At 39.8% G+C, this 20,342-nt stretch overlaps 1 pseudogene; it reads right to left on the bottom strand.

Moving 5' to 3' along the window:
* The window catches only part of LOC104987814, a 58,260-nt pseudogene extending 47,367 nt beyond the window's left edge, over positions 1-10,893 (bottom strand).
* Between the last annotated feature and the right edge of the window lie 9,449 nt (positions 10,894-20,342).

Here is a 20,342-nt window from a genome sequence, read left to right as displayed (position 1 = left end):
TTAGCAGAAGGAAAGAAATCATAAAGATCTGAGCAGAAATAAATGAAAAAGAAATGAAAGAAACAATAGTAAAGATTAATAAAACTAAAAGCTGGTTCTTTGAGAAGATAAACAAAATTGACAAATATTTAGCCAGAATCATCAAGAATATAAGGGAGAAGAATCAAATCAATGAAACTAAAAATGAAAAAGGAGATGTTACAATAGACAGTGCAGAAATACAAAGGATTATAAGAGACTATTATGAACAACTATATGGCAACAAAATGGATAACCTAGAAGAAATGGGCAGATTCTTAGAAAGATTCCATCTTCCAAGACTGAACCAGAAAGAAATAGAAATTATGAACAACCCAATTACAAGCACTGAAACTGAAGCTGTGATAAAAAAAAATCTCCCCAAAAAACAAAAGCCCAGGACCAGAGGGCTTCACAGGAGAATTCTATCAAACATTTAGAGAAGAGCTAATGACTATCCTTCTAAAAGTGTTTCAAAAAATTGCAGAGGAAGGAACACTTCCAAACTCATTCTATGAGGTCACCATCACCCTGATACCAAAACCAGACAAAGACAACACAAAACAAGAAAATCTACAGGCCAATATCACTGATGAACATAGATGCAAAAATCCTCAACAAAATTTTAGCAAACAGAACTCAGCAACACATCAAAAAGCTCATACACCATGATCAAGTTGAGTTTATTTCAGGGATGCAAGGATTCTTCAATATACACAACTCAATCACTGTGATACACCATATTAACAAATTGAAAGATAAAAACCATATGATAATCTCAATAGATGCAGGAAAAGCCTTTGACAAAATTCAGCACCCATTCATGATTAAAACCCTTCAAAAAATGGTCATAGAAGGAACCTACCTCAACATTGTAAAGGCCATATGTGCTAAGCCTACAGCAAACATTATTCTCAATGATGAAAAACTGAAAGCACTCCCCCTAAGATCAGGAACAAGACAAGGGTGTCCATTTTCACCACTATTATTCAACATAATTTTGGAAGTCCTAGCTACAGCAATCGGAGAAGAAAAAGAAATGAAAGGAATCCAGATCAGAAAAGAAGTAAAGCTCTCACTGTCTGCAGATGACATGATACTGTACATAGAAAACCCTAAAGATAGTATCAGAAAATTACTAGAGCCAATCAGTGAACTTAGCAAAGTCACATGATACAAAATCAATACACAGAAATCACTTGCATTCCTATATACTAACAATGAAAAACTAGAAGGAGAAATTAAGGAATCAAACCCATTCACCATTGCAACAAAAAGAATATCTAGGAATAAACTTAGCCAAGGAGGCAAAAGAACTATATACAGAAAATTACAAGACACTGATGAAAGAAATCAAAGATGACATAAACAGATGGAGAGATATTACATGTATGTTCCTGGGTAGGAAGAATCAATATTGTGAAAATGACTATACACCAAATGCAATCTACAGTTTCAATGCAATCCTTATGAAATTACCAATGGCATTTTTCGCAGAACTAGAACAAAAATCTCACATTTCAAATGGAAGCTCAAAAGACCTCAAATAGCCAAAGCAGTCTTGAGAAAGACAAATGGAGCTGGAGGAGTCAACCTTCCTGACTTCAGACTATACTACAAAGCTACAGTCATCAAGACAGTATAGTACTGGCACAAAAACAGAAATATAGACCAATGGAACAAGATAGAAAGCCCAGAAATAAACCCATGCACCTATGGGTCCCTTATTTTTGACAAAGAAGGCAAGAATATACAATGGGGCAAAGAGAGCCTCTTCAGTAAGTGGTGCTGAGAAAACTGGACAGCTACATGTAAAAGAATGAAATTAAAACACTTCCTAACACCTTACACAAAGATACACTCAAAATGGATTAAATACCTAAATGTAATACCAGAAACTGTAAAACTCTTAGAGGAAAGCATAGGCAGAACACTCAATGACAGAAATCAAAGCAAGATCCTCTATGACTCACCTCGTAGAGTAACGGAAATATAAGCCAAAGTAAACAAGTGGGACCTGATTAAACTTAAAAGCTTTTGCACAGCAAAGGAAACTATAAACAAGGTGAAAAGACAACCCTTGGAATGGAAGAAAATAATAGCAAATGAAACAACTGACAAAGGATTAATTTCCAAAATATACAAGCAGCTCATACAACTCAATAACAGAAAAACAAACAACCCAATCAAAAAGTGGGGAAAAGATCTAAACAGACATTTCTCCAAAGAAGACATACAGATGGCTAACAAACATGAAAAGATGCTCAACTTCACTCATTATTAGAGAAATGCAAATCAAAACTACAATGAGATATCACCTCACAACAGTCAGAATGGCCATCATCAAAAAGTCTGCAAACAATAAATGCTGGAAAGGGTGTGGAGAAAAGGGAACTCTCTTGCACTGTTGGTGGGACTGTAAATTGATATAGCCACTATGGAAAATGATGTGGAGATTCCTTAAACAACTAGGAATATGACCCAGAAATCCCACTCCTAGGCATATACCCTGAGGAAATCAAAATTGAAAAAGACACATGTATCCCATTATTCATTGCAGCACTATTTACAATAGCTAGAACATGGAAGCAACCTAAATGTCCATTGACAGATGAATGGATAAAGAAGTTGTGGTACACACAATGGAATATTACTCAGCAATAAAAAGGAACACCTTTGAGTCAGTTCTGATGAAGTGGATGAACCTAGAACCTATTATACAGAGTGAAATAAGTCAGAAAGAGAAAGATAAATATTGTATGCTAATGCACATATACAGAATTTAGAAAAATGGTCCTGAAGGATTTACTTACAGGACAGCAATGAAGAAACATATATACAGAATAGACTTATGGACATGGAGAGAGGGGAGGAAAGGGTGATATATGGAAAGAGTAACATGGAAACTTATATTACCATATGTAAAATAGATAGCCAATGGAAATTTGCTGTATGGCTCAGGAAATTCAAACAGGGCTCTGTATCAATCCAGAGGAGTAGGATGGGGAGGGAGATGGGAGGGAAGTTCAAAAGGGAGGGGATATATGTATACCTGTGGCTGATTCATGTTGAGGTTTGAGAGAAAACAAAATTCTGTAGAGCAATTATTCTTCAGTAAAATAATAATAATAAAAAAGAAGCGATAATGGGGTTTACTTCTAACAAAGATTCTGGGTGGATAGGCTGAGATACAGGGATGGGAGAAAGATCCAAGTTTCATTATATTCTTTTCTTACCTTAAAATTTTCCTTGTGAATATATTCCTAGTTCAAAATTAATTAAAAAATTTGAATCTTTATCAATAGCTTCCTGATATGGGTTTTTTGTTTTTTTTTTAAATGAAGGAGTATTAGTCTTGGAAAGGATTTTACAGGTTATCTTATCCACTCTTTTTTTTAAACAATGCAGGAAACTTTTGTACTATAAGAACAGCACATAATAGTCTTTTACTTTCTTGAACATTTTGTTAATGGACACCTACTCTTTGTTGAACTTCCCAGGTGGTTCAGTGGTAAAAGAATCTGCCTGACAATGCAGGAGATTCAGAAGGCTCAGGCTTGATCCCTGGGTCAGGAAGATCCTCTGGAGGAGGAAACTGACCACTCCAGTATTCTTGCCTGGGGAATCCCATGGACAGAGGAGCCTGGTGGGCTACAGTCTATAGGGTTTGCAAAGAGTCAGACACTACTGAGTGAAGTGACTGAGCACGCATTTCTTGTTGAAACAGCTTGTTGTATTTTTGTATAGATCTAATCCATTTCTTCCTTAATCAGTCTAGTATTTATTTAGCAAAATAAATATTTAGCATTGTGTGTTTGTTGCAGTTCCTTCATTATGTAGACACCCAGTATCTTTGGCATCCATTTATTTTACTTTGGGTTTCCAGAGGATTACATGTGTATCTTTTAGTAAGTGAAGAACCCTTCAGTTAGTCCAGTTCAGTCACTCAGTCATGTCCAACTCTTTGTGACCCCATGAACCGCAGCATGCCAGGCCTCCCTGTCCATCACCAACTCCTGGAGTTCACTCAAACTCATGACCATCGAGTCGGTGATGCCATCCAGCCATCTCATCCTCTGTCGTCCACTTCTCCTCCTGCCCTCAAACTTTTCCAGCATCAGGGTCTTTTCCAATGAGTTGGCTCTTCACATCAGGTGGCCAAAGTATTGGAGTTTCAGATTCAACATCAGTCTTTCCAATGAACACCCAGGACTGATCTCCTTTAGGATGGACTGGTTGGATCTCCTTGCAGTCCAAGGGACTCTCAAGAAGCTTCTCCAACACCACACTTCAAAAGCATCAATTCTTCTGTTATAGTCCAACTCATCCATACATGACTACTGGAAAAACCATAGCCTTGACTAGGCAGACCTTTGTGGACAAAGTAAAGTCTCTGTTTTTTAATATGGTGTCTAGGTTGGTCATAACTTTCCTTCCAAGGAGTAAGTGTCTTTTAATTTCATGGCTGCAATCACCATCTGCAGTGATTTTGGAGCCCACCCAAAAATAAAGTCAGCCACTGTTTCCACTGTTTCCCCATTTACTTGCCATGAGGTGATGGGACTGGCTGAAACTCCAATACTTTGGCTACCTCATGCGAAGAGTTGACTCATTGGAAAAGACTCTGATGCTGGGAGGGATTGGGGGCAGGAGGAGAAGGGGACGACAGAGGATGAGATGGCTGGATGACATCACCGACTCGATGGACATGAGTTTGAGTGAACTCCGGAAGTTGGTGATGGACAGGGAGGCCTGGCGTGCTGCAATTCATGGGGTCACAAAGAGTCAGACACAACTGAATGACTGAACTGAATTGAACTGATGAGACCAGATGCCATGATCTTAGTTTTCTGAATGTTGGGCTTTAAGCCAACGTTTCCACTCTCCTCTTTCACTTTCATCAAGAGGCCGTTTCATTCTTCTTCACTTTCTGCCATAAGGATGGTGTCATCTGCATATCTGAGGTTATTGATATTTCTCCCAGAAATCTTGTTTCCAGCTTGTGGTTCTTCCAGCCCAGTGTTTCTCATAATGTACTCTGCATAGAAGTTAAATAAGCAGGGTGACAATATGCAGCCTTGAAGTACTCCTTTTCCTATTTGGAACCAGTCTGTTGTTCCATGTCCAGTTCTAACTGTTGCTTCCTGATCTGCATATAAGTTTCTCAAGAGGCAGGTCAGGTGGTCTGGTATTCCCATCTCTTGAAGAATTTTCCACAGTTTATTATGATCCACACAGTCAAAGGCTTTGGCATAGTCAATAAAGCAGAAATAGTTTTTTTTTTTTTTCTGGAACTAACTCTCTTGCTTTTTCAATGATCCAGTGGATGTTGGCAATTTGATCTCTGGTTCCTCTGCCTTTTCTAAAATGAGCTTGAACATCTGGAAGTTCATTGTTCATGTATTGCTGAAGCCTGGCTTGGAGAATTTTGCACATTACTTTACTAATGTGTGAGATGAGTGCAATTCTGTGGTAGTTTGAGCATTCTTTGGCATTGTCTTTCTTTGGGATTGGAATGAAAACTGACCTTTTCCAGTCCTGTGGCCACTGCTGAGTTTTCCAAATTTGCTGACATATTGAGTGCAATAAGAACCCTTATTCTGTACTCAATATACTCTGCTTCCTATTTTATTCCTCATAAGAAATGTGGAATGGTTTTCAGGTCTCTGCTTAACCCTGGAATATCTTTTCTATTTTTTGGTATGCTTTCTACATTGTGGTGCTCTGCATGGATTCAACATTGCAGAGTAGTCAGACGAGCAAAGAGCAGATATATTTTGATCAGGGTCCTATAGTTTTATTAATACAGCTTAATATCCTGTTGATTTTTGTTGGCAATGTTGTGAAAAGTGTCAATTGATTTTATAGTCAAGAAGAGTGAGTAAAAAGCAAAAACCCACTGAATGGAAAAAATATTTGCACATTATATATTTGATATATATCAAATATATATATGTATACATATATATATAATATCAAATATATATATCAAGGGGCTTGTATTAAGATTATGTAAAGAACACTTGCAACTCATTAATAAGTAGACAAATAACCCAACGAAAAAATGGTCAAAGGGTTTGGATAGACATTTCTCCTGAGGCTATATAGTGGGCCAATGAACATATGAAAATATTTTTGATATCATGAGTCATCAGTGAAATGCAAATTAAAACTATGAAATACTGCATCATTCCCACTTGGAGACCTGTAAAAAAATATAGACAACAGCAAGTGTTGTTGAGGAGGTGTGGAAACTGGAGCCCTCTATATGAAGGTAGCATGTATAACCGTGTTTCCATGACTGCAAAATGGTTCAGTCACTTTGGAAACAATCTGGCTGTTCCTAGGAAACTAAAGCCCAGTGGATAAAGAATCTGCCTGCAATGTTGGAGACACAAGAGATGCAGGTTCAATCCCTTGGTCAGGAAGATCCTCTGGAGATGGGCATGTTAACCCACTCCAGTATTCTTGGCTGTTGAATCCTGTGGACAGAGGAGCCTGGCAGGCTATGGCCCATAGGGTTGCAAAGAGCTGAACATGACTGAAGTGACTGGGCAGACAGGAAACTAAAACATAGGCAGCAATTCTGCTCCTCAGTATTTGTTCAAGAGAAGTGAAAACATGTATCCACACAAAAATTTCTACATGAATTTTCATACCAGCATTTCAGAATGGCCAAAAAATGAAAACAAGTCAAACATTCATCAACTAATGCATAAATTAACAAATAGAGTTTACTCATACAGTAGAAAATTATTTGGCCATAAAGAGGAATGAAGTACCAATGCATTCTACAACATGGATGAAACTTGAAAACGTTATATAAAATCCATTCACAAAAGATCATATACTGCATAATTCCCTTTTTAGGAAATGTTCAAAACAAGCAAATCTTTAATGGTAAAAAGTAGATTAGAGATTGCCAAGCAATGGAGGGGTCTGGTATGGGGAATGACTGTTCATGAGCATGGAGTTTCTTTCTGGTGTGATGAAATAAATGTTCTACAATTTTATTGTGGTGATGACTGCAAACTCTATATGGGAATGTCCCTGGTGGTCCAGTGGTTAAGACTTCACCTTCCCATGCAGGCAGTGCGGGTCTGATCCTTGGTTGGGGAGCCGAGATCCCACAGGCCTTGGGGCCAAAGATCCAAAACATAAAACAGAAGCAATACTGTAACAACTAGATAAAAATTTTTAAAAATGGCCCACATTAAAAAAAATTTCTTGTGATTTGCTGTATGATGCAGGGAAATCAAACAGGGGCTCTGTAAAAACCTAGAGAAGTGGCATCAGAAGGGAGATGGGAGGGAGGTTCAAGAGGGAGGGAACATACGTGTACCTATGACTGATTCATGTTGATTTCAGCAGAAAACAACAAAATTGTGTAAAGCAATGATCTTGCAATTTAAAAAATAAGTAAAATTAAAAATTGCTACTTGTAAAAAATACCTCTGTTAATATATCTAAAATCCACTGAATTTTAGACTTTATAAGGGTGAAAGTTATGATATGTGAATTATAGCTCAATTAAATTGCTATTTGTAAAAGTAGAGCCTATAAATTACAGATTCTTATGGATATCATTGGAAGGACTGATGCTGAAGTTGAAGCCCCAGTATTTTGGTCATCTGATGTGAACAGTGACTCATTGGAAAAGTCCCTGATGCTGGGAAAGATTGAGGGCAGGAAGAGAAGAGGGCAACAGAGGATGAGACGGCTGGATGGCATCACTGATGCAATGGACATGAACTTGCGAAGACTTTCAGAGATGGTGAGGGACAGGGAGGCCTGGCGTGCTATAGGCCACAGGGTCCAAAGAGTCAGACACAGCCGGGTGACGGAACAGCAACAACATGGATATTTTGCCATGAAATTCCACTGGTGACCTAGAATTGGATCCTTTCATGGAATGTTTTCAAATGCAAAAATGAAATACAGAGGGCTGCAAACTGAAGGCAATTAACTGAGATACAGTTATACTGTCAGGAGCACCTTTTGAAATACTGTCAAATCTTGTCTCCATTGTTGCTGTTGACTTTGAACTTTAATGCAGAGGTTTATATTTATATTTTAAATGTCATCTTGATTGCTTTTCATCTTTGCAGCTTGTCAAGGTCTTTCTGATATCTGCTTCCCTGGTGGCTCAAATGGCAAAGAATCTGCCTGCAATGTGAGAGACCCAGATTCGATCCCAGGGTCAGGAAGATCTCCTGGAGGAGGGCCATGACAACCCACTCCAGTGTTCTTGCCAGGAGAATCCCAAATACAGAGGAGCCTGGAGGGCTACAGACCACGGGGTCGCAAAGAGTCGGACACAATTGAGTGACTAACAATTTCTACTTTCGCTTTCATTGTCATTCCACATGTGCCTCTTCAGCTTTGTTGGAGGGACCTCCTCCATTTCCTGTTTGAATTATTGACAGGAATGTTGAATAATTGGGTTTAGAACTTATAGCCCTCAACACGATGTTACTGCATGAACCTAAACATACTTCTAATCTATTACTTACAAACAAGAGCAAACAATCAAAATCTCACTCTTACTTAGCCCACAGAATAACACCATTTTTATCTATGAAATGTTATTCATCCATTTATTGATTATATACATTTGTTAAATGCCTGCTATGAGCCAGGATTTTGGCTAGACACTGGAAGCATGATGGTGACAATGACCTACTCTTTCCCCTCCATTGAACTTACAGCCTAGCTGGGAGACAGAGGCACTGAAGCAGGTTCCGGGGCCACATCATGGAATGTGCAAGACAGCAAAGTAGATATGGCATATTTACATATCACATAAAACTTTCATGCCCTGAAGTATTTTTCTATTAATAATATTACAATTTAATAACCCTGTTAAAAAATAAAGTGTCCTGGATATGGCATGATTTTTCTCTGTGAACCCACTTTTGTTTCCCAGCCAACTCTCCTTTCCAAGTGCTTATAGGGATCTCTTTTTAATAATTCCATAAATAATTTTTCAGGAGCTTAGCACATGGATTGAAGACCAGAATAAGCTGTGAGCAACAAGAAAGAAGAATGAAGCCAACTCCCAAAGAGGAATTGGTAGGAAAATAGAAGTGGGGCAGGCAGTGTTCAAAACTAAGTTCAAATTTTCCATGATAGCAAGCTCATTTGGGACTCCATGAGATAGTAAAGCTGTATTAAGTTCTTCTTTTTTCTGCTTAAAATGGTTTGAGTTTCTTGAGCTTTGTTATTGAAAGAATTCTGGCTAACACAGAAATACTGCCTTCTCTGCTTTTCTGAAAATCTATGTGCTTTCTTAAAATACAGCATGACGTCCCCTTCTCTACTATTAGCTCTATTTCTTTTGAGCCAGATATTATTTCTTATTTGCCATTGCTATCTTTTTTGTTGTTGTTTTTCTTTTTTATTGTTCACTCTATTTGCAATAAACTCCTTTTTAAAAATCCTAACCATCTTTCAAGATTCACATCAAATAGCTAAATAAACCACAAAGTCATTCCTAAAACGGCCCAATAAAATTTAATGTTTGCCGTCTTTGACCTCCCCTGATACTTTTGTACTTCTCTATTAGTTCTCACTTTAGAAGTAAATATTTTGAAGACAGGCACAGTGCCTTCATTTTAAAAAACTTCTCCCACCTCTATCAATCCGGGCTTAGCTTCTTGAATATAGTTCTTGATCAAGTTCATTTTTGTTGAGCTGATGAATTAAACTGATTCTGCTCCACACCTTTATTATGCAAGTGGCCAAAAATAAGCCCCCCCAAATTAATTAATGATTTGCCCTAAGATAAATAGCTATTGAGGACTAGAAATTATGCCTGATATTTAGTAGACATATAATAAGGATTACTGATAAACTCATTCTTTCATACCAAAACTACTTTTTTGAATCCTTTCCATGTGCCAGGCATTGTTCTGTATACTGAATATTCAGCAGTGAATGAAATTGCCAATACAGAGCTCATGTTCAAGTTGAAGGATAGGGAGGGATAGGGTGTGTGTGCATGTGTGCGTGTGTGTGAAGTTTGCAATTTTAAAACAAGATCATCGGAGAAAATCTTACTTAGCTGCTAAGATTTGAGTAAGACCTATGGCTCAGTGGTAATGAATCCACCTGCCGAGGAAGGAAACATAGGAGACACGAGTTCGATCCCTGGGTCAGGAAGATCCCCTAGAGGAGGAAATGGCAACCCACTTCAATATTCTTGCTTTGGAAATCCCATGGACAGAGGAGTCTGGTGGGCTGCAATTCATGGGGTCGCAAAGAGTTGGACACAATTGAGTATACATGCATGAAAGAGTTAAAGAAGCAAACCATGTCAGTATCTTGAGGAAGAGTGTTGTGAGCAGAGGAAAAATAAGAGCAAAGTCACTAACCAGAGGCTATGTTCTAGGAACTGAAGACCTGAGTGGCAGAGAGTTAAAATTATGGTGCGGAAAACAATAGGAGATGAGATCAAAGAGGTACCCCTGGGCCAAATCAATTAAAACTTTTTAGCCCATTTTATTGCTGATCCTGTTCACACTGTCTGCACTGTTCACAAATCCAGGGTAGGCAAGGCACAAGCTAAGAAGCTGGAAGAAGATGCAAGGAGCTGTAGAAACTGCAGACACATTCATTCTCTCCTGGCTGGCATGGCAGCCATAACATGGTCTCTCTCCTGGCTGACGCAGCAGCTGTAGCAGCAGACATACATAACCATAATGTAGCCATAACATAGCCATAACATAACGTCATATAGCATAATACCTTGATGTTGCTCCAGTGTAGCCCCAAGACAGCAGCTGCCAGGGCTTTCACGGTGAAGCGTGTACAGGTATACCACTCACAATCCCCAGGGATGGTCCAGGTGGAGCTCATATAACAGAAGTAACCCATGTCCAAGCTAGTACTTCATGACAGGCATGCACAGTGATACACGTGAGCTCAGCTTTTACATAATCATTATGTACAAAACATAGGGCAAGAGCAAGAGGCTGTGGAGCAAGAGAGCCTGGCCATACCATCTTGGCTAATTTGCTCTCCCTACACCTATTAAATACTTTGGCTTTTACTTTAGTGATATGGAAAGCCATTGAAGAGTTTGAACAAGAGGGTTTTGTGTTATGAAGTTTTAAGGATCCTTCTGGGAAACTATATTGTGTGAATAAACTGAAGAGGAGACAAGGGATAAATTCAGAAAACCAGCTAGAATGCAGTAATCCAGGAAAGAGAGGATGGAGGCATGGTCCAGGGTATTGGCAAGGGCAGTGATGAGAAGCAGTCTGGTTCATAAGCAAACTATAAAATTCAGTGGAATTGATTCTAAGTAGCCCAGGGATGGCGGAGCCTGGTGGGCTGCCGTCTATGGGGTTGCACAGAGTCAGACACGACTAAAGTGACCTAGCAGTAGCAGTAGCAGCAGCCCTTGTAAACTGTACTTATATATATATTTTTTTAAATAAAATTTTAACACCAAAGAGCTTTGTTAGCAGATAGAAATCCCCTTTTCCACCTGAGTGGCCAGATGGGGTAGTCAGTAGCATGAATCAGTTGCTAGTAGAATGAACATGGGCTTTCAAAATAGGGTAGATCTGGGATTGTTTGCATCCTTATGTTTCATTTATGAGCAGTGTGACTCAGCCCAGTAACTCAGAGGCTCTTTGTTCTCATGTGTAGGAGCAATCGAGCAATTAAATGAAATAGTGGGTATAAAATATCCAGCATGATATTCAAATTAGTACTGTTTTCTTTTTTTCCTTTCCAACATAGCTCTCTGCCCAGACTGGAAAATCCAAATCTTAAATGTGCCTTATGTCACTTTATAATTAAGGAAATGCATTCCAGAGACAAGAGAATACAAAATAAACATTTTCATGATATACTAGGAAATAATTTTCATGATTTCTATGGAAAGCATTGGAACTATCCTATCTAGTTTCTTATCAAAACTAATCATTTTATAAGGACTTCATATTGAAATAGCCCTCCGCTTTCTAACGACTAAGAAGTAGAGCTAGCTTACAAAGAATTTCAGAGTTTAATTGATTTTATTCTTCTCGAATAAAGATTCTTTTTCGTGAATACAAAGATCTCAGAAAGGTAAAACAAAGTTTAAGGGACTTGTGGTGCATTTGGGAAGTTAGGCCAAGTTGTTTTTCATTCTGGGAATAAATTAAGAAAAGATGCCAGCCATAACTCAAAAAAAAGCCAAACCCCTAAGACGCAGACCTCAATTTCCTCCTAACATTTATACATATACCACATTCAGATACCTCGCTCCCCAACCCCGCCCCCATTCACAAGCACTTCTCTGAGGAAATGTAACTCTTATATCACCAAACATTTTATTTGGCTCAGGTGATTTTTGAATGTCCTGCCAGAACAACTTTTTATTCCATACTTTTCCTTTTCAAAAGCTCCTGTTAGGTAGCTATGTTCCTGTTATGCCCAGAAAAAGAAATTAATGGATGAAAAAAATAATTTATCTGGTCTTTTTTTTGCCTGCAGACACTCAAAAAGCTTGCCCAAAGATTTCTGCCCCAATTAGTAATTCGTGGACCTCCAAGCATCACTTTTAAGATCGTTCACCACTTTCAGTCTTCTCCTGACGAAGCATTTCCGTTTCCTGCTGTGATGGTGCTTCGCCCTGAAGCCAGGCGAATCTGCTAGCTATCATGTACACAGGCATGACTCATCCCCTCTTTCCTTTTACTCATTTTACTGACGATACCTTAGCATGAATTTTTCCCCGATGTCTCTACTTCATGTCATTTCTTTCCTTGTTTCACTCTCAAAGCTCCTTGTGACCTTCACATTTCCCAGATTTATCTGCCCCAATACTTCCAATAACTCCTCAGAATATATGCATCTATATTAAAAACGATGCTAGTAAGTCTCTTATCATATCAAGAAATTGATATTTCTAGTACAGAATTTAGAGGCTGGGATACATTTTAGAAATTACCCAACTGTAACCCCTTCATTTCCTAGGAGAAAAAACTGAGGTCTAGAGATCTTAACCCGCTCTGGACCAAAACTTCGGTCTCCTGACTCCTAGCCCAGGGTTTTTCTGCCACCGCTTGCTCTATTTTAGGGTTACCTCCTTCCCTCAATACAGTTATTTTAATCTGGTTACTAGCATAACTCAACTACATTAGTGTTTCCTATTATATTAGAGTTTCCATCTTCCGCCACTTGCTAGCTGTTAATATCTGGGTGTTACTTAACCTCCTTAAGTCTCATTTCTTTCTGTGAAATGGGGACCTTATCAGGTGATTGTGAGGTTTAAATGAGATGATCCATGTACCTGGCACTTGGTAGATGCTCAGTAAGTGTTAGTGGTGGTGGAGATGATGATGAATATAGTGGTGAACACAAAATATTTGTACTAGGTTGATTTCATTTATTCTTTGAAGGTTGCTGCCTGGTTCTCCTACCTTTCAAAAACCATACTCTCTTCCTTATGGGATTCTCATGAGTGACAACTTGCATCCGGTGATTGTATGAAGGTTGAGAACAAAGGAAGTCATCAATATTAGGTTGCAGAAGCAGTGAGTAGGAATGGGTCAGCTGGCTGGGATGGTGATAGAAAAATAAGGGAGATTTTGTTCTTGTCTTCAGAGGACAAGAAATTTAGTCAGCCAGTCAGACCTAAAACCCCAGGAATGAAGTATAATTAAGTACTCAACACTTAAGTGACTTGAGGTGCAGCAGCTGACTAGAGAAAGAAGAGCTAAACCTGGGCTTGCGTGGTCAGGGAAGACTTCTCGTGACAAGGGACTTGTGCCAAGCCCTGCTGTCTCAGCTTAGGAAAGGACAGCCCGCACCTCACGGGAGTGCTCTCTGCACACAGAGGAGGGTGGCCTGTCACCGTTCATTTCTCACTCACTGAAAGCAAAGCTGTGTCTCCACCTCAGACCCCGTCCCTCAGCCTTAAGTCTCATCTTTCAGCTTTTTCCTTTTCATTTCCCTCACCATTTCCTGCACTGAGACTCTTAATGCTCTCTCTCTCATGAAGAGTTGCTCAAATATCATCTTGTCAGATTCTCTTGGCTTCTGTTCACTTCTTCCCAGCAGATGTACCTGAACTAAAACACAAGATAGATGAAAATAACAATAGTTGTAATGCACTAAGCACTTAGGTAATCTTTTTAGTAATCCAGAGGTATCCTCTTTATATAGTCAAAGGCTCAGACTTGGAGGAATTAAACGACTGGCCCAAGGCTACACAATTGAGGAAAGTTGGATAGAAGGTTGAAACTCACCTCACTCTGGCTCCAAGGTCCATGCATTACCCCAAGCCATATGCCTGGATTACTTCACATAAACCATACACTGGGAATAGTCACAGTTTATTTGCTTTTGGCCCCTAATGTCTGCAACTCCAGCTCCTTGCATGCGGTCTCTGTTTGTCCCTCATCACTGGACATAAACCCATGTTCCTTCCCCAGATTAAACCCCACCTGTACATACAAGTGTGTATTTGCACATGTATACACACTGTCTACTTGTGCACCAAATTCAGTAAGACTTGAAGTGTTAGTAGAGGTTTCACAGTGAACACCTACAACTTTCTACCAACTCCTGGCTGACCTTTGCTTTCCTCCCCATTTGAAGCTTCAGTACTCATCTATTCCAATATTGTTTCTGGAATCAACAAGAAATTCTGTCCTTTGTCCTGAACAGACCAGTGCTGCTCACACCCAGGCCACAAAGTGGTCTCTGCTTTGACCCCAAGAAGAATGTCAAGAAACAGCATTTTCTCCCTCTTCTGGCATTGGGAAGAACAAACCACTCTGTGGTTATTGAGCTATAAGTAGAGAGAAGCATCAGACTTTGGTCTGAAATATAATCACTTCCTGTATTCTGAGAACTTTATCTTTAAATTAGTTTATTTGAAAAGTTCAACAAGGAATATGCTAGGAGATATGAAGATGAGTAGTTCCCATTCTGCCCTTGAAGTGCTTAGTCTTGTGGAGGTGACAGCTATATCCACAGAAAGATGGCTCAGTGGTAATGAATCTACTTTCCAGTTCAGGTGACACAGGAGATGCAGGTTTGATACCTGGGTCAGGAAGATCTCCTGGAGGAAATGGCAACCCACTCCAGTATTCTTGCCTGGAAAATTCCGTGGTCAGAAGAGCCTCACAGGCTACAGTCTGTGGGGTTGCAAAGAGTCAGACACGACTGAGCACGTACCCAGTAACATGACTGTGTTACGTTAGTAAGTTGCTCAGTTGTGTCCGACTCTTTGCAACCCCATGGACATCAGGCTTACCTCCCTTCACTGTCTCTGGGAGATTGCTCAAACTCATGTCCATCGAGTCGATGATGCAATCCTACCATATCATCCTCTGTTGCCTCCCTCTCCACCTGCTCTCAATCTTTCCCAGCATCAGGCTCTTTTCCAGTGAGTCAGCTCTTCGAATCAGGTGGCCAAAGTATCAGAGCTTCAGCTTCGGCATCAGTCCTTCCAATGAACACCCAGGACTGGTCTCCTTTAGGATGGACTGGTTGGATCTCCTTGCTGTCCAAGGGGACTCTCAAGAGTCTTCTCTATGTTAGGAGTATGCAAAGAGGAGATGCATTTAAACAAACTTGAGAGATTATGGAAGATTTCTTCCATGGAAGAAATGGTACCCAGGTTGAGCTGGACAGATATCTGGAGTTAGTTAGACATAGATTTGAGGCTGAGGGGATGGCATGAGCAAAGCCAAGGAAGAGTGAAACGACACGTTGTGTGTTGGAAAGCAGTAATTAACTGTTGAGAAGAAGACATGGGTGGAGAATTTGGAAGAGGTCAGGTCTAAGGGGACCTGTTTGTCATGCTAAAATGCTTGGACAGTGTTCTAGAAGTGATGATGGACAGTGAAGCATTCTCAGCCAGACAATAGCACGTCAGGTTTGTGATGTAGATACAAGCTTTTCATTCATGATCTCTGATGCAGAGGATAGATCTCAGACAGACAAGTCTAGGGGCAGGGAGTTCTGGGGGCTAATGCGGTTGTGTAGATTGAGACGGACTTGTGTGGCACCATGGGACAAATAGGAGAAATGTTTCAGAGGTAAAACTGATAGGCCTTCATAACAGACTGAATGTGGGAGCTAGAGGAAGGGACCAGGTCAAGATGAGTTGGGAGACCAATGTGTGTTGGTGCCACTCACTAACCTGGGAAACATAGTTCACTAACCCTGATTCTTCTCATTAAGAAGAAACATGATGAGCAGTTTTGAGCATGCTGATTCTTGGGTCCTTGGACACTCAAGTGGAGAAGCATTAATTGTTCAGTCTCTCACTTCCTTAGGGCCTTTACCCAAATGTTAGCTTCTTAGTGAAGACTTCTCTGCACACCCTGAGCCCCAGCAATAACAGTCCCGTCCAACCTTCCATGCTGTTTTCTCCTTAACAGTTATCATCTAACACACTATTAATTTCCCACTTATCTATTTTTTAGTTATCTGCTTTCTCTCACTAAAATGTAAGCTCCACAAGGCCAAAGTTTTTTTGTTTAATATACTTAGTACTATACCCTCTGTACCTAGAAGAATGCCTGGTTCATTGCAGGCATTTAATAAATATTTGAGAAATGAATGAAAGAATGTCAGTGTAGGCAGCTGATTTTATGAGCTCTTCAGGGATAGCAGAACAACTGCCTACGGATAGTAACCTCTTTGTGAGTGTCCACTGCCTGTCACCTTGGATCTACTCTCATATGTGCCTCTTCCTGCTGTCTTCTCAAAAAAAGCTTCTTACTTTCTTCACTATTTGTTTCATAATTTTATAATGACTGTGGTTTTGATTCCTGGAAAAATAAAAACCTCTGGGAATCTAACCTATAGTTTTCTAAGTGTACAAACAGACACCGAGGTCAACTCTTGATTGTTTTTCTACAGCTGAGCCATGAAGTTAAATAAACAAAAAGGTCTGCTGTTTGTTTGGAATCTGAGTAATTGGTCTGAATACTTTCCATCACAGCTACTGAGAGAGACCCCGTTGAATTAAAATGCAAAAATGATGGTTAAATCATGAAAATCTAAAATCTAATTTTTTGTATCTTTACTTGTGCTTGTTTTTCCGCCTCTTTCAGAAGTAAAGTTCCTTTTTCTGAAATGAATGCTTCTGCTGTGTGCTAGACTTCATTTCCTCCTGACAACTCAGTGATGGTCTTGGTCTCATCTTACCTGGATGTCACATTGCTTTGTAACTGAAGTCCTTGCCTCTAGTCGCTGTTCCTCCTCCACCCAGTACTCACACCGTTGCCAGAGAGATATTTCTGACACATGACTCAGATAGCGTCACCCTAGCCTTCTGTTTGCTTGTACGGAATTTATCTACCTGTTGATCTCATTGACTAGACTATGAGCTCTTGGAACGCTAGTATCACTTCATATCAGTGATTATAGTGTGCACCTGCCATATAATAACTCTATTAAAAAATCTTTTATTGGTTCCTATTTCCTAGGAAACAAACTCACTAAAATGTTATTCCAAGTCCTTTACAATTTCACTCCCTCTGCATTTTAAAAGAAATCTCCATCTCTTACTTTCTGCCCTCCATACTATCCAGGATTTGAACAGGGTATTCTGGGAAATGAGAGACATTTTCAAAAATATCTTTTCAAAATGGCCACATCATAATGTTAATCACTATATTTTTTAAATCACCCAATAACCTGGGAAACAGGTATCCTATCCTTGTCCCTGTATTGTCATGTGTCCCTAATTGAATTTCCCCTAAACTTGAACTTCATTATATTCTGAGCCATGATAAAATGCATTTAAACATTGCAGCTTGATAATCTAAAATGTGGGAAAATGTTTGTGTTTAATGCCAAGTAAAAAACTCTATAACCAAATTGGTCTCATAAGATGACCACGTTCATACTGCTGTATACTTTTTGCTTCTTTAGTTCAAACATGAATGTTCACATTTGTACCTTATGTTTTTCTCTTTTCCTTACACTCCACTGCACACCCCACTATTCCCTTCCTAGTTTGTTGTTGTTCGGTTGCTAGGTCGTGTCTGACTCTTTGTGAGTCCATGGAAGGGTTGATTCCCTTCCTGGTTCAGTTCAGTTGCTCAGTCTTGTCCAACTCTTTGCAACCCCATGGACTGTAGCACACCAGACTTCCCTGTCCATCACCAACTCCCAGAGCTTGCTCAAACTCATGTCCATCGAGTCAGTGATACCATCCAACCATCTCATCCTCTGTCATCCCCTTCTCCTCCCGCCTTCAATCTTTCCCAGCATCAGGGCCTTTTCCAATGAGTCAGTTCTTCACATCAGGTGGCCAAAGTATTGGAGTTTTAGCTTCAGCATCAGTCCTTCCAGTGAACACTCAAGACTGATTTCCTTCAGGATGGACTGGTTGGATCTCATTGCTGCCCAAGGGACGCTCAAGAGTCTTCTCCAACACCACCTTTCAAAAGCGTCAATTCTTCAATGCTCAGCTTCCTTTATGGTCAAACTCTCACATCCATCCATGACTACTGGAAAAAACCATAACATTGACCATAAGGACCTTTGTCGGTAAAGCAATGTCTCAGCTTTTCAATATGCTGTCTAGGTTTGTCATAGCTTTTCTTCCAAGGAGCAAGTGTCTTAATTTCATGGGTGTAGTCATCATCTGCAGTGATTTTGGAGCCCAAGAAAATAAAGTCTGTCATTGTTTCCATTGTTTCCCCATCTATTTGCCATGAAGTGATGGAACGGGATGCTATGATCTTTGCTTTCTGAATGTTGAGTTTTAAGCCAACTTTTTCACTCTCCCCTTTCATTTTCATCAAGAGGCTCTTTAGTTCCTCTTTGCTTTCTGCTGTAAGGGTGATGTCATCTGCGTTTCTGAGTTTATTGATATTGGTATTGATATTTCCTGCAATCTTGATTCCAGCTTGTCCTTCATCCAGCTCAGCGTTTCTCATGATATACTCTGCATATAAGTTAAATAAGCAAGGTAACAATATACAGCCTTAAAGTTCTCCTTTCCCAATCTGGAACCAGTCTGTTGTTCCATGTCCAGTTCTAACTGTTGCTTCTTGACCTGCATACAGATTTCTCAGGAGGCAGGTCAGGTGGTCTGGTATTCCCATCTCTTGAAAAACTTTCCACAGTTTGTTGTGATCCACACAGTCAAAGGCTTTGGCATTATCAATGAAGCAAAAGTAGATGTTTTTCTGGAACTCTCTTGCTTTTTCTATGATCCAACGGGTGTTGGCAATTTGATCTTTGGTCCCTGTGCCTTTTCTAAATCCAGCTTGAACATCTGGAAGTTCTCAGTTCATGTACTATTTAAACTTGACTTGGAGAATTTTGAGAGTTACTTCTCCAGTGTGTGAGATGAGTGCCATTGTGTGGTAGTCTGAACATTCTTTGGCATTGCCTTTCTTTGGGATTGGAATGAAAACTGATCTTTCCCCTTTCTGATTAGACCTGCCCTTCTCAACTTTTCAGTATAATGCAAGAGCTACCTCCTCTGTACATACATCACCACTCCCTCCTGGTAGCACTTTTCCACTCCTGGTTTCCACAAAGAAAGTTTTTCCTTTACCACTGCTGGCCTCTTTCCCCTCCCTGACTCCCCCCACAGAGTAAGTATGCAGTCAGCAGGGGACAGCTTTTGGTCCACGTGTCTGAGTTGGATGGCGTTAATCTATCAGTGGTCCCGAGGTGGCACGTTTGGTCTCTGTTCTCATTGCCTCTCTGCTTGACCAGTGGGAGGGAAGACCTGAAGTAAGTGTGTCTACTCCACAGATTTAAGCTTTCCATCTGTTGGACTATTCCAAGATATAAACTAGAGGATAAAGGAATAGCAAACCCAATTTGATTTTCACACTAAGCTTTGTCCTCCAATCTAGTTTCTGTTGCTAATAAAGTTGATATACTAGTTATATAGTTTTGTGTTTTTTTACCTTACCTCTGAATTTGATCTGAATTATGGTGGAGAAGGTGTTACTTTTTGAAAAGGGCTCCCTTTATTCCAGTCTCCTTTATATTATTTGTTAATCTCCTAGAGCTGAAACCATGTCAGATTCATCTCATATCTAATGTGTTTGGCTCACAGACACAGTACTTGAGGTACTCAGTATGTGTTTCTTTGAAATTGAGCAAGTGTGCAAATGGGGACCTTAAAACTGTGCTGGAGCAGACACAATGGGGTCTCCTGCTGCATGTAAAGAGCACCAGCATTAATTTGTACAATTTCTGTGTGATTTTGACATTAATTAGCAACAAGGAGCCCGAGAGTTACCTGAAGTAATCTCTGTGTAATGCAATAATCGACAGGCATTGACCACTGATCTGTGGTGTTCTCTGCTCTAGAGAAGTATGGATCTGGCACCATCCTG

The sequence above is a fragment of the Bison bison genome, unplaced genomic scaffold (genome assembly GCF_000754665.1).
Source record: "Bison bison bison isolate TAMUID 2011002044 unplaced genomic scaffold, Bison_UMD1.0 scf7180017864107, whole genome shotgun sequence".
Classification (NCBI taxonomy): Eukaryota; Metazoa; Chordata; class Mammalia; order Artiodactyla; family Bovidae; genus Bison; species Bison bison.
Note: the sequence above shows the minus strand (reverse complement) of the source record. Positions and strands in the feature narration are given on the sequence as shown.